The sequence below is a fragment of the Anarhichas minor genome, unplaced genomic scaffold, assembly GCF_050575085.1.
Source record: "Anarhichas minor isolate MPS153535 unplaced genomic scaffold, ASM5057508v1 ptg000006l, whole genome shotgun sequence".
Taxonomy (NCBI): domain Eukaryota; kingdom Metazoa; phylum Chordata; class Actinopteri; order Perciformes; family Anarhichadidae; genus Anarhichas; species Anarhichas minor.
In genome coordinates, this window is record NW_027466452.1 from 5,478,185 (window position 1) to 5,489,257 (window position 11,073).

The window sequence follows — 11,073 nt, forward strand, 5'->3', positions numbered from 1 at the left end:
CAGTCTCTCTCTCTGTTAGCTAAAGGCGAACAAAACACCACCTTTTAAAGTGCACATGAACAATTGTTGCTTACATACACATGTAGCAACATTTGCATATATATGGAGTTGTGTTTCTGTCCACCTAGTGAATTTTTGACCCTAACCCTCACTCTCCTATTAGCTCCGTTTTGGTCTCAACCAACTCGTGCGGAAAATATCTGCAAAAATATCTAGCGAGCTGCTAAGTGCTCCGCTGCGTTCAATAGTTGCCATGTGTGTCTGTCTGCTGTTTGCTGCTACACAGGCAGCATACAGGTTTATTGAAGCTTTTTCCCCAAAAACAGCTGCCTGCTGCTGCTGGAACTCATTGATGAGAGCCGTGAGACTCAACCAAAACAGTAAGCTGAAAGATGCTAAAACACTCTTTAAAGCTGGGTGATCTTTTTTCTGTAGATTTGTCACTTGTGCATCCCTTCTCATATAAAACAAAGTCATTCAGTTCTTTCTAAATATGAAAATATGGATAAGTGCAGCTTTAAGGTCAAATGAACAAATGTTTACTTTTGCCATAGAATGAAGTTAAAACAGTTTTACGGTAAGTGGAGCGTGAGTGCAGCACGGGCTCTGCAACATGAGGGCTGATTGGCTTAATGGCTTACAGGCTGCCTGCCGATCCACAGGTCATTAACACAATAAGCATTTGAATCTGCTAACGTTGTGGATGAACTTCTGACTTTGAACACACACATATTACACACACACACACACACACACACACACACAAGTTCGCTCAATGCGACACTGCAAGGCCTACACCATATTTGAGATAGAAGAATGCATTGTTTGGAGCAGTTAGGAGGTCAGAGGTGGGCATCTGCAGAAGGACAGTTTCCATTACATAAAGCGTCCTGGCTTTCACCCCAGCCTTATATTTTATGTGGCTGATTCCATTAGTGCATGAAACCTAGCAAATGTGCCAAAAAATGTTGCATTCTTACATTTTCTAGAAAGGTTTCTCTAATAGTGTAAACAAAGAAACATGCTTTGAGATCACAGTCATTTATATTCATGCTATCTTACAGTGTGAGCCGACAGAGATCATTTGAGATTAACTGATTTGTACCGAACCAACCAAGACAGTCAATCAATTTCTCAAAAAATGTGGTATCACAGATATAAGTTGCTACACTGTTTACATCCGTTTATGACCTGATTATGCGTGTGTAGGGCACAGGGCATTGAATGTGAGACTGTGTGTGTGTGTCTGTGTGCATGCGGGGGTGTTGGGGTGTTTGCTCAGCTGCAAGTTTTGTCCTCAGTGCAAACAACCTCTAATTGCTTTGCTTCCCGCATCGACTCGTCTCCTCCTCCAATAAGAATGTTAATGAAACACATGGGAGGTACAGTGATGGTGGGGTGGGGGGGTGTGGGGATTCTTTCACGTGACCGATGCCAGACGGCCTGGAATGAAAGACAACCTTCAGAGAAATGTGACAGGAAAATAATATCTCATCATGTTCCATCCGATATGTTCCATCCGCGGTCCCTCTGGCAGAGTACCATCTATTGACGTGCGCCCACTGAAGTCGCACCACAGAATTCGCTATTGTTCGGACCGGCAGGAGGAAAATGATATTGTTCTGTGTTTGTGTATCTGTTGAGACTTTCTAATCGGCCAGTGCGTGTGCAGATGTTTAGAGGTGTACAGTCAGCACTAAACTGAAGTCTAGCACTGATTGAATGCACTAAAGCCTCTCTTGATACACATGTATGCAGAAAACCCCTGATTATTCCTGTTAAGGCACACGGTCGGGTCATTCATTTTTTGTTCCAGGCCGAATTCTCCAGAAGCGTAGTTTGCATAACTTGACTGAATTTAGATTTTCCTTCTAATCCCTAAAAGGATCTAATAATGAGTCCCGAGTGTCCTGAGAACATTCTGTCCTTCAGTCATAAAAACATCTCAGTGGCTTTCTTAAGCTGCAGAGCTCTCCGACCCTACGAGGAGTCCGTTACAGGAGTCCGTACAGAAGTCCCAGACATAGTGGGAGGCAGTATTTTTAGATTAAGTTAAACATGTTCTTCAATGATAAAGAGGTGAAAGGAGACTGAGGCTACATCCACACTACTATGTTTAAATCCAGGGTTTTATAGTAAAAACGATATCCGTCCACACGGACGTTTCAGCATCGTTTGCAAAATGATTTCCGTCCATACTAGCAAGCCTGAAAACAAATATCACGCAACAATTATTGTACACTGGGCATGCGGGTGCTGGTGTAAACAGGAAGTAGATTGGTTTCTTAGATACAGAAAATAGGACAGAGTATTATAGTAGTTTTTAATAATGAAATGTAGTGCTTGATACTCAAGATCTTCCTCTAAAATCTTCCTCTATAAACTCAAACAGACACATTTCATGGAAAGTTTTATTTATATAAGGCTGCAGCTTTTGCCCTATCTCGCTCTCTCACACACACATCACATTCACTTTAAAATTAACACAAGTTTACTAGATTATGGGTCAATAAATGTGGTGAGCACACATCTCTCACTCGTTTCCTCGGTTTCGTTGTCTGTTCTTACACTCGTAGCTCTACATGTGGCTGAAGTCCCTGTCGCACTGGAGAGCAATTAATGCTTCACAATAGTTGTGCAGAAAAAATTATCATTGATAAAAAAAAAAGGAAAGTCGTCCATTTTGTGTACATCGTCCTCCTCAAAGCTTCACACCGTGACTTCAGACGTCTGCTCTGTATGGCTGATAACTCAGCTGGACACGCAGCTCGCTAATTGCTCCAATAACAGCTTCTTCCTCCGCATGTCGGCAGTAATAGGATTATAAAATGCAGAATGTAACTGCACAACAGCTGCTGAGTGCTCTAAAACTCCGGCCTAGTGTGGACGCTCAGTGCAAACAGAACAAAAGATCTGCATTTCAAAAGAAAAACGCAGTAGTGAGGACATGGCCTGAGAAAGAAGGTGTGCACTTAGTTTAGTTTCAGGATTCTAAGGAGTGTTGTAAATTGTAATATCGTTGGTCAAAGATGTTTGACTGAACACAAAACCGGCGTTTTTGAGAAAGGGGGGAAAAAAAGATATCCAATCAAATACAAGTGAAGCTAATATTGCAATGAGATATGTATGTTTTGTATTCCTGTATGTGAAGAAATGATGATACAGTAAACCACATAGGCCAGAATTAAACCCCCCTTCACTAATTCAAGATGTGAGTGAGTCTCATTTGTTTTCCTAGCAGCACTATGGAGCCGAGTTTTTTTAATTATTATTTGCGGGTCCCCGCTTAGTTTGACTCCCGAGCATATGCTCGGGTGAGGTAAATAATTTGTATCATAAAAATAAGGAACAGTTCAAACACTTCTGTATTACACTGTACGAACACGAAACAAAAGGCAACTTAGCAAATAGGCTATAAAACTGAAAAGAGTCTCTCGTGCTAGGAAATTGAAAATATAACACGGTCCTCGTTTCAGACAACTCACTGTCTCCTTAGCTGTTGTAGCTGACCGGGGACCAACAGCTCCTGCGTTTCATTTTGTCGCTCGCCACACAGTGTGACTGACTTGCACTCCGATCAGCTTGTGCTAATATTAGCACATGTTGCAAACAGTGTTTAGCTAAAAGTTTCCGGGCGGAACTTGCGCCGCAGTACGTGCATCAATATACCGTGTATTCGTGCATCGGGCCATTACCCCAATATAAATACACAATATAGATTCCTGCTAATGGTTTCACGGTATTGCACTTAGCTACAGGTGGCAATAATTCTCCAAGACACGCAGAAATGCCCCAACAAAGACACAGAAGAAGAAGACCGCAAGCTAGCAAACATAGATGGTAACAATGACATGTTTCAAATATTCTTTTGCAAATGTTTGATGCAAAAGGAAATAACCTTTTGTTAGAGTTCAAAGATACCCACAATGCACTTTGGTAAGAAACACAGACCTTTAACCCTCAGCAAACGAAACCTTCTCGAGTAGGATATTTCTATTCTCTATGCCGCTGGAATAATAAGCAACCTCAGAAGTTCAGTGTTCGGCCAAATTTAGTTTTCTAAATTATACACCAACTGGATTACCTAGGACCAAGGCCACACCATCTGCTCTGATAAAGATAAGTTAGTGTCATGACCATCCAAATTGTTTTTTTAAAAGGGAGAGTGTATAATTTCAGTAGCCACAGACTCTGACAAAAATATGCAAAAGCACAAAGAACAACAGTGTACTTTCACCATTTCCCTTAAAACCAGTTTCTTGAAGTTTCCTCAAACTTAGAAAAGAGAAGAACCAAAGTAGCCAGCATGACAAACTCCTAAAAGACAGAGTTGTCTTTATGGGTCTCACTTTCCAACTCACAGATTAAAACTATATGTTTAAATCAGACTGGGAGGAAAAATCAAAGCGAGAAGAGAAACACCACCTTACATGACACAAAACTAATTGCAGGTCAGGTTATCATTGTCAGTCTGCCAACTATTTACTGTCTGATGGCATCTCATCAGCTCTCTAAACTGACTTTCATCTCTGTACAGAGAGGTCCGGCTGTCATGTAGGTACTTTGACTGTGTTATCAGTCTAGATGCTGTGAATGAATGTGGGCCTGAGGAGCGACAGGTCTGACATGACAGACAGCAGATGCAGGAGGACGCCACTGATTTGTAAGTTTGTGTCAGAAAGGACAAAGACACTGATGGGTATTATAGAATGCTGTCCTGTGTTATCTTCACGCTGCATCCAACATTTAGGCCGTAAACATGTAACTTGTCTGATTATTATTCCTTTAAAAACCTTAAATACATTGAAGAATTGATACGACTGGTATCAACATGAGCATCGCTTTACTTTTCTCCAACAACACTTTACACTGAACTGTCGGTTAATTACTGGATTCATTTATCGCCAGGAAATTCATCGGCAAAGATTTAAATTCTAGATAAGTTACTTTTCAGTATGGGTTTCGCTTGCTGTCTTATTTGAAAGTATAACTTTGGTTCTGAGACTAAAAAAGCCATTTGAAGACTTTGGCCTTTGGGATCTGCATTTTTAGGTCGTCTGGGACCGGTCTACTTTCTGTTCCCAGAGTCAGAACTAAACATGGAGAAGCAGCGTTCAGTTTGTCTGCTCCACATATCTGGAACAAAATCCCAGAAAGCTGCAGGTCTGCTGAGACCCTCAGCTCCTTTCAATCAAGATTGAAGACTTTTCTGTTTGCCTTTAATTGAAGCAGATTCAAGGATATTAATCAATTTCCTGCATTTCTGCATTTTACTACTGTATTTTATTTCTTACACTGCTTTTTAGTGTCGTAATGACTGTTCTTAATGTTTCAATGAATGTTTTGCCTTATGTGTTGATGCTTTTAATGGTTTTATGTGAAGCACTTTGAATTGCCTTGTTGAAATGTGCTATACAAATAAACTTGCCTTGCCTCGAGTAAGTCAAATAACAGTCATAAAATGTGCACATAAACAGAATATTGATAATCTCCTCAAGCAAATAGAGTTTTTGAGTTGAAATACTTTCTTTGTATGCGTCTTGCCCCAACGAACAGATAGCATGGAACAGACGTACAATGATAATGATTCATGCTCAAGATGGTACTATGGAAACGGTGTACCCAAACAAAACAGAAAACATTCTGTTTCCTTTCTTAAAAAAAAAAAAAAAAAAGCATTACAGTAAAAGCTGTAAATTTGAGTTTTTAAATCTCTTAAAAACACAATTTAACACATGCTTCTGATATCAGTCTAACTTCCTCTGCAACAACACAACAGCTTCTTCTCTCCTCCTTTTGGAAGTTCAACCGCGGTCTCTTCTCCTCCATGCGGTAATGGGAACCAAGGCTAAAGAACGACATCATCTCAGTGAGCATCACATCATGGAAAAACAGAAAGTTCGCGAAAAGAAACACCCATTCTTATTTTCAAGTTTCCAGTGAGTGATTTTTTCCCCTCATCCCTCATAGAGCTGACCGTTACACACATACAGCAATGACACCTTTTACAGTTGGCCCATTGTGCCCGACTCTGTTCGAATCAAAGTCACTCTGGCTGAGTGAGCACATTCCAGACAGGACGCCGCTGCAGCGAGGGCGTTCGGTTCTCCAATATACTGAATACATTTAGGCGGAGGCCCTTTCATACAGCTCTATGACATTCACACTTGCCAGGGTTTTAGACTCATAAAACACTAAATGGAGCACGGTGGGAGTTTTATTCCCGTAACATCAGAGACCAAATCAGGTGAAGAGTGGAAGCAGTTCAAAGACTTGTCGGTATAGCTGACACTAAAATATGTTTTTGACAGAAAACAAATAATGTGACCACAGTTTTACAGTACAGAGGCGAGCTTCGTCCAAAACAGACTCCTACTGGGCTCACCTCACAATCATTTATATTGGCTAAACATGGAATCCTTTCAGAGCAACTCAACCAACGGTAAATGGAAAGTGAAGGTTCCTGGAGGCAGGAAAAATAGTGTTTTTTAGGGGGACATGCAGGGTGAAGTTTAGAGAGCGGAAAACAATAACATATAAATTGCTCTTTCAGCTTGTCGTGTTTCTGGAAATGTAAATGTTGACAATGAAGCTCTCAAGAGCTGAAAACACTAAACCAAATAAAAAGGTGTGTGAAAATCTTGTGCGTTCAAACAGTTAAAAGCAACGCTAGGGTTTAAGACCAATATCCAAACAGATGTTAAAAAACATCAGCTTAATGTGGATGGAGCAGTAAAAGACAAAAAGAGGCCTTTAAATTTCCCCAGCTGAGTGTAAAACCAACCCTGTCACCACATAAGAACATTGATGTTGGATGACTTTCTTTTTTTTTACATCGTTTGCTTCCTGCACATGGCATATGGTTTGATTTAGGTCAGGTAAATATTGTCCAAATGGCAAATAGAATATGGTTAAGTTATGGTTGGGTTAGGCAACTACAACCCTTGGTCGAGTTTAGGTAAAGACTGTGATCCCCTTATTACACAGCATTACAACATTATTTGTAGATTTGCATGCGGCAGGATGGCAACTCCTGTCTCCTGCATGAAAGTTGTTGCGCTAACATGCCCATCCACCACAAACTCGATACGCTTAAGGCGTCAGTATGCTTCAAACAAACTACTTGTCGGACCATCGAAAAGTGCCAGAAAGCCCCTCCCTCCACACTTTGTACGGCAGTTGGATTATCGCTTGATCACGAGATCACACAAACATCCGTCTGGTCAGGCTTCAAGTAATGTGTATGTGTCCAGACTACCAGTGTCCAGATCAATCGACCTCCTGTGAGGAGCTACATCAGAACTGGAGAGTATTCCTTCATTGATAGAAGAGCAAAGAATGGCACTGAAGGCTTTTTTTTCAATGGAAAAGTTGTTTTCGCGACTGGCTTGGGCAAGAGTTTGATAAACAGATGTTTCATCCAGTCACCTTTTTTGAAGGTGCTTGGGATGGGGGGGGCTTCTTCTCCAAATAACTCTCGATAATCCCACAATCACGCACAGTGATTGGCCAGGTGTGCAGAGGTGAAAAAGTCTCCAGGATTTTAACTTCTCACACACATTCAAATTTTTTACACTACTGCCACTTTTAGTATGTGCAACACTACAACACTGAATGCCTTCAAGAATAGCTTGTCCGAAAAGTGTTCGCCCCATATTTCAATGATTATCGGCCTTAGGACTGCTCATAACGGCGGGCTTTTAAACCCTTCTGTGAGTTCTTATCGTCCTAAGAACTAGTTTAGTTTGAGCATAACCCCACCATTACTCTTCATGTCGCTGCATACAGGACACACTACTTCCTATACTAGCACTGGACCAATAGAAAACACCACAGTCTCATATAGCAGAGCCCAATAATAAGCTACTAAGGTGTTTCAGTGAGAGATTGTCATATTGGGTTAAAGTTACCAGAACATGATAGTTAGAACTACCAAACACCACCGGCCAATATAAATGAATACAGTTGGAATAAGCATTGCGTCCAGGACTCCAGGAGTCAAGGAAATTACATTTACTGTGTTTTGCTCAAAGGTACGCTCGACTTGGAACACTCTGATATTCCAAGTTGGTTTTGGACTTTAAACATATAATTTTCTAATCACAAGACTATCTGTAACTGTCAAGCCTGTGGCAGTCCGTAATGGGATGAACTGTGTTCAGTGTGAAGGGAAAAAAAACCTGAATCCTGGATTATTTCTGGCTTTTTGTAAATGTTTAGAAAGAGAAAGGTTGTTTCTTGATCCATTGTCAAAAAACACTCCTACCTAACCTACGCATGCTGACATTAGACTGGCACAGTTGTGTTGTCAAGGTCCCGCTTCAAAAGCTCCGCGTGAACCAACCCACACTGGTCCTCTCTGATGTTCTCCAGCACACAAACAGCAAGTGTAGTGCGGATGAAACCCCTCACACCATTACCATACACACTAAACACTTCATTTCTCACCCCGGTGCAGCGTTTGACTCGTCTTGCCACCTCATTGCGCAAAAACACACACACGGGAGGCTATAAGAGGGCAAAGGAAGGCTGTTCTATTGCCAAATAAACAAACTATCTCTCTCCCACAGAGCTGGAGAAGAGGAGCCTCACAGCAGGGAGTAACTAAACGAAACCCACAGCTGCAGACAGAGGTGTGAAAATGGAAATGTAAAGGGTTACGTAATGGGACTGTGTGGGAGGAGTGGGGGACATGAATTTCGAATCCTACCAGTGTCATTAAAGAGGGTTCATTGACGGATAATATTTTACTTTAGTTATTTGGCATGTTGTAGCCTAATTCACTGCATCCTTTTGGTCAGTCGCCACACTGGGCAGCTCTTTGAGGATTCACCCACAGCAACTTCATGGTGGAGATCTGCTCAGCCTCAAACCTGATCAATTCATTTCATTTTAGTGCTACAGTAATGTGTGGGCCTTTAAACCAAGATGACTTATGTTGGGTTCGACATTTTACATGCATGTAGTCATCAAAGTCGACTAAGTCAAATGGTTATTTAGTTTAGTGCTAGTGTAGCATTTTGAGGTTTTCTCGCAGATATGCAGGTCACTATGATGACGGTGCCCGATATTCAAAGCGAAATTCTTCGTAAATTTGAAAAGATTTACAAGATTTCAGGTAGAGGTAAACAACAGCAGGATTCTCATTTCTCTGTCCACTGAAATGACCACTGTCGCTTGCAAATTTCATCCACCACAGCCAACTAGCTGTAGTTAATAAGCTAGTTTGGCTAACTACCTTATTAACTACAGGACCTAAGCCAGCGTTTCTTCCAAGACTAGGGGCATTTCATGCTAAATTAAATTGAGATGTCTTAACAAGGGTCTCGTTTTAATGTAAGTAAGCTTTAAAACATTAAAAAGTCAACGTTAATTAGCCTGATTAGCTGTAAGTTTGCAGTTTACATTAGAACATACACTGAATCAATTCCTTATACTTTTACTCTGTTTGGTTTTAGAGAGGATCATCAAAGAAACCTTTAACTGGAAACAGGTTTTTACTGCCACAAGATGACAAATATTCTTAATTTCACCTGGTTAACATTCAAACTTTACTGACCCCTAACATGATAGATCTGAAGTGAGATACAGTACCATCAAAGAAATGAAATCATTTTAAAATGGTCATCACTAACAGACTTAATTGCTTTCCATGGTGCTAACATTTTCTAATGGGATTTGAAGATTAGTTGAGGCTTCAACAACATGAGGAAGAACTCCTTTAATGTTCAGTCGATGACAAACTGTTTCAGCCCTTCCACTCTCCTGTGGTGGGTCCAACACAGCTGTATTTTGCTTTACAGCGTCCAGAAAGAGCTGCAGCAGCATGGCTCTTACCTTCTATAAACTGCAGGGCAGCGGCCAGCCAACACAGCAGGACTGGATGCAGAACAAGAGACCACCTGAGGAGACACATCAGTTACATGAGTTGCATTTTATGCAGTTTTTAAAAACAAAAAAACAGGTGTAAAAACAAATGTCAAAAACGCTGATGTTGCGAGTGAAATGGTTTTCAACCTAAGAAAGCTAAAGAAATGTTGGTCCACTCTGAGGAGTAGCTGAAGTGAAGATACGAAATGGATGGTAAAGTCCACTCTGCTTTCTTTACATGCAAAAAAAAAGACATTGAAGTAAAATGAAATTGCCTTACCCTTGAAACATTTTGCTGAGTAAAGGAATAAAAATCCAGGTTTGGAAATGAACTCCAAGTGCATGTGTGTGATGAAATTCCGGCAAACTCCGTGGTCCCTCTGCCTCGCTGTGCAGACCTGAAGTCACACTGCTGCTCTCTCTCTCTCTCCCAGTACAAAGGCTCTCTCAGTTCTGAGCTGAGTGACTCTCAGACCCACTAAGTTGGGAAATTTGACTCTCTTGAAGGAGAAAAAAACCTCCCCCCCCCTTACTCACTGAGTGGACCCTCTCTCCTAACATGCTGCTTGACTCAAGTTCCTTTTAAATAATATGATAGACGTTTGTTGATAGACGATGTTTAATCTATCTACCTTTGTATTTATCTTAAATATGTGGGTGCCATTCCAACTCTATCCACACCATTTTATTTCTTAAAATGTTATTAATTAAGATAAATAATATCCAATATGAATTAATTAAAATTAATGTTGGGGCTATTGACAACCCACTTGCCACCTTCTATGTATGCATTCCAAAATTATTTATGGGAAATCAGATTACAAAATCATGGATGGAATACAAAACATAAGAATATGGATCCTGGAGGTCGACGAGCCACTTCCAGGCTAACCCAACTATAGTGAAAACAACTAAAGTCTTGAAGCGAGACTACTTCACTTTTACAGATCAGTGGCCACGAGCGGCAGCCACATTTAATAAAAAGGAATCATGTGTTCAAAGCGCGCCGATGTTTAAGCGTGTCGAGCCTCCAAATTACACCAACTTCGACACTGCGCTCACTTGGGTCCCCAGCAATACAGTAGCCAGGTGTGAAGTAGATCGGATGGATTGTTCGAGATATGCAAAGGACACACAGGACGACTCCTTGCTTTAGTTTTATGGTAAAACTACTGATATATTCCTATGTGACATAGTAATAAG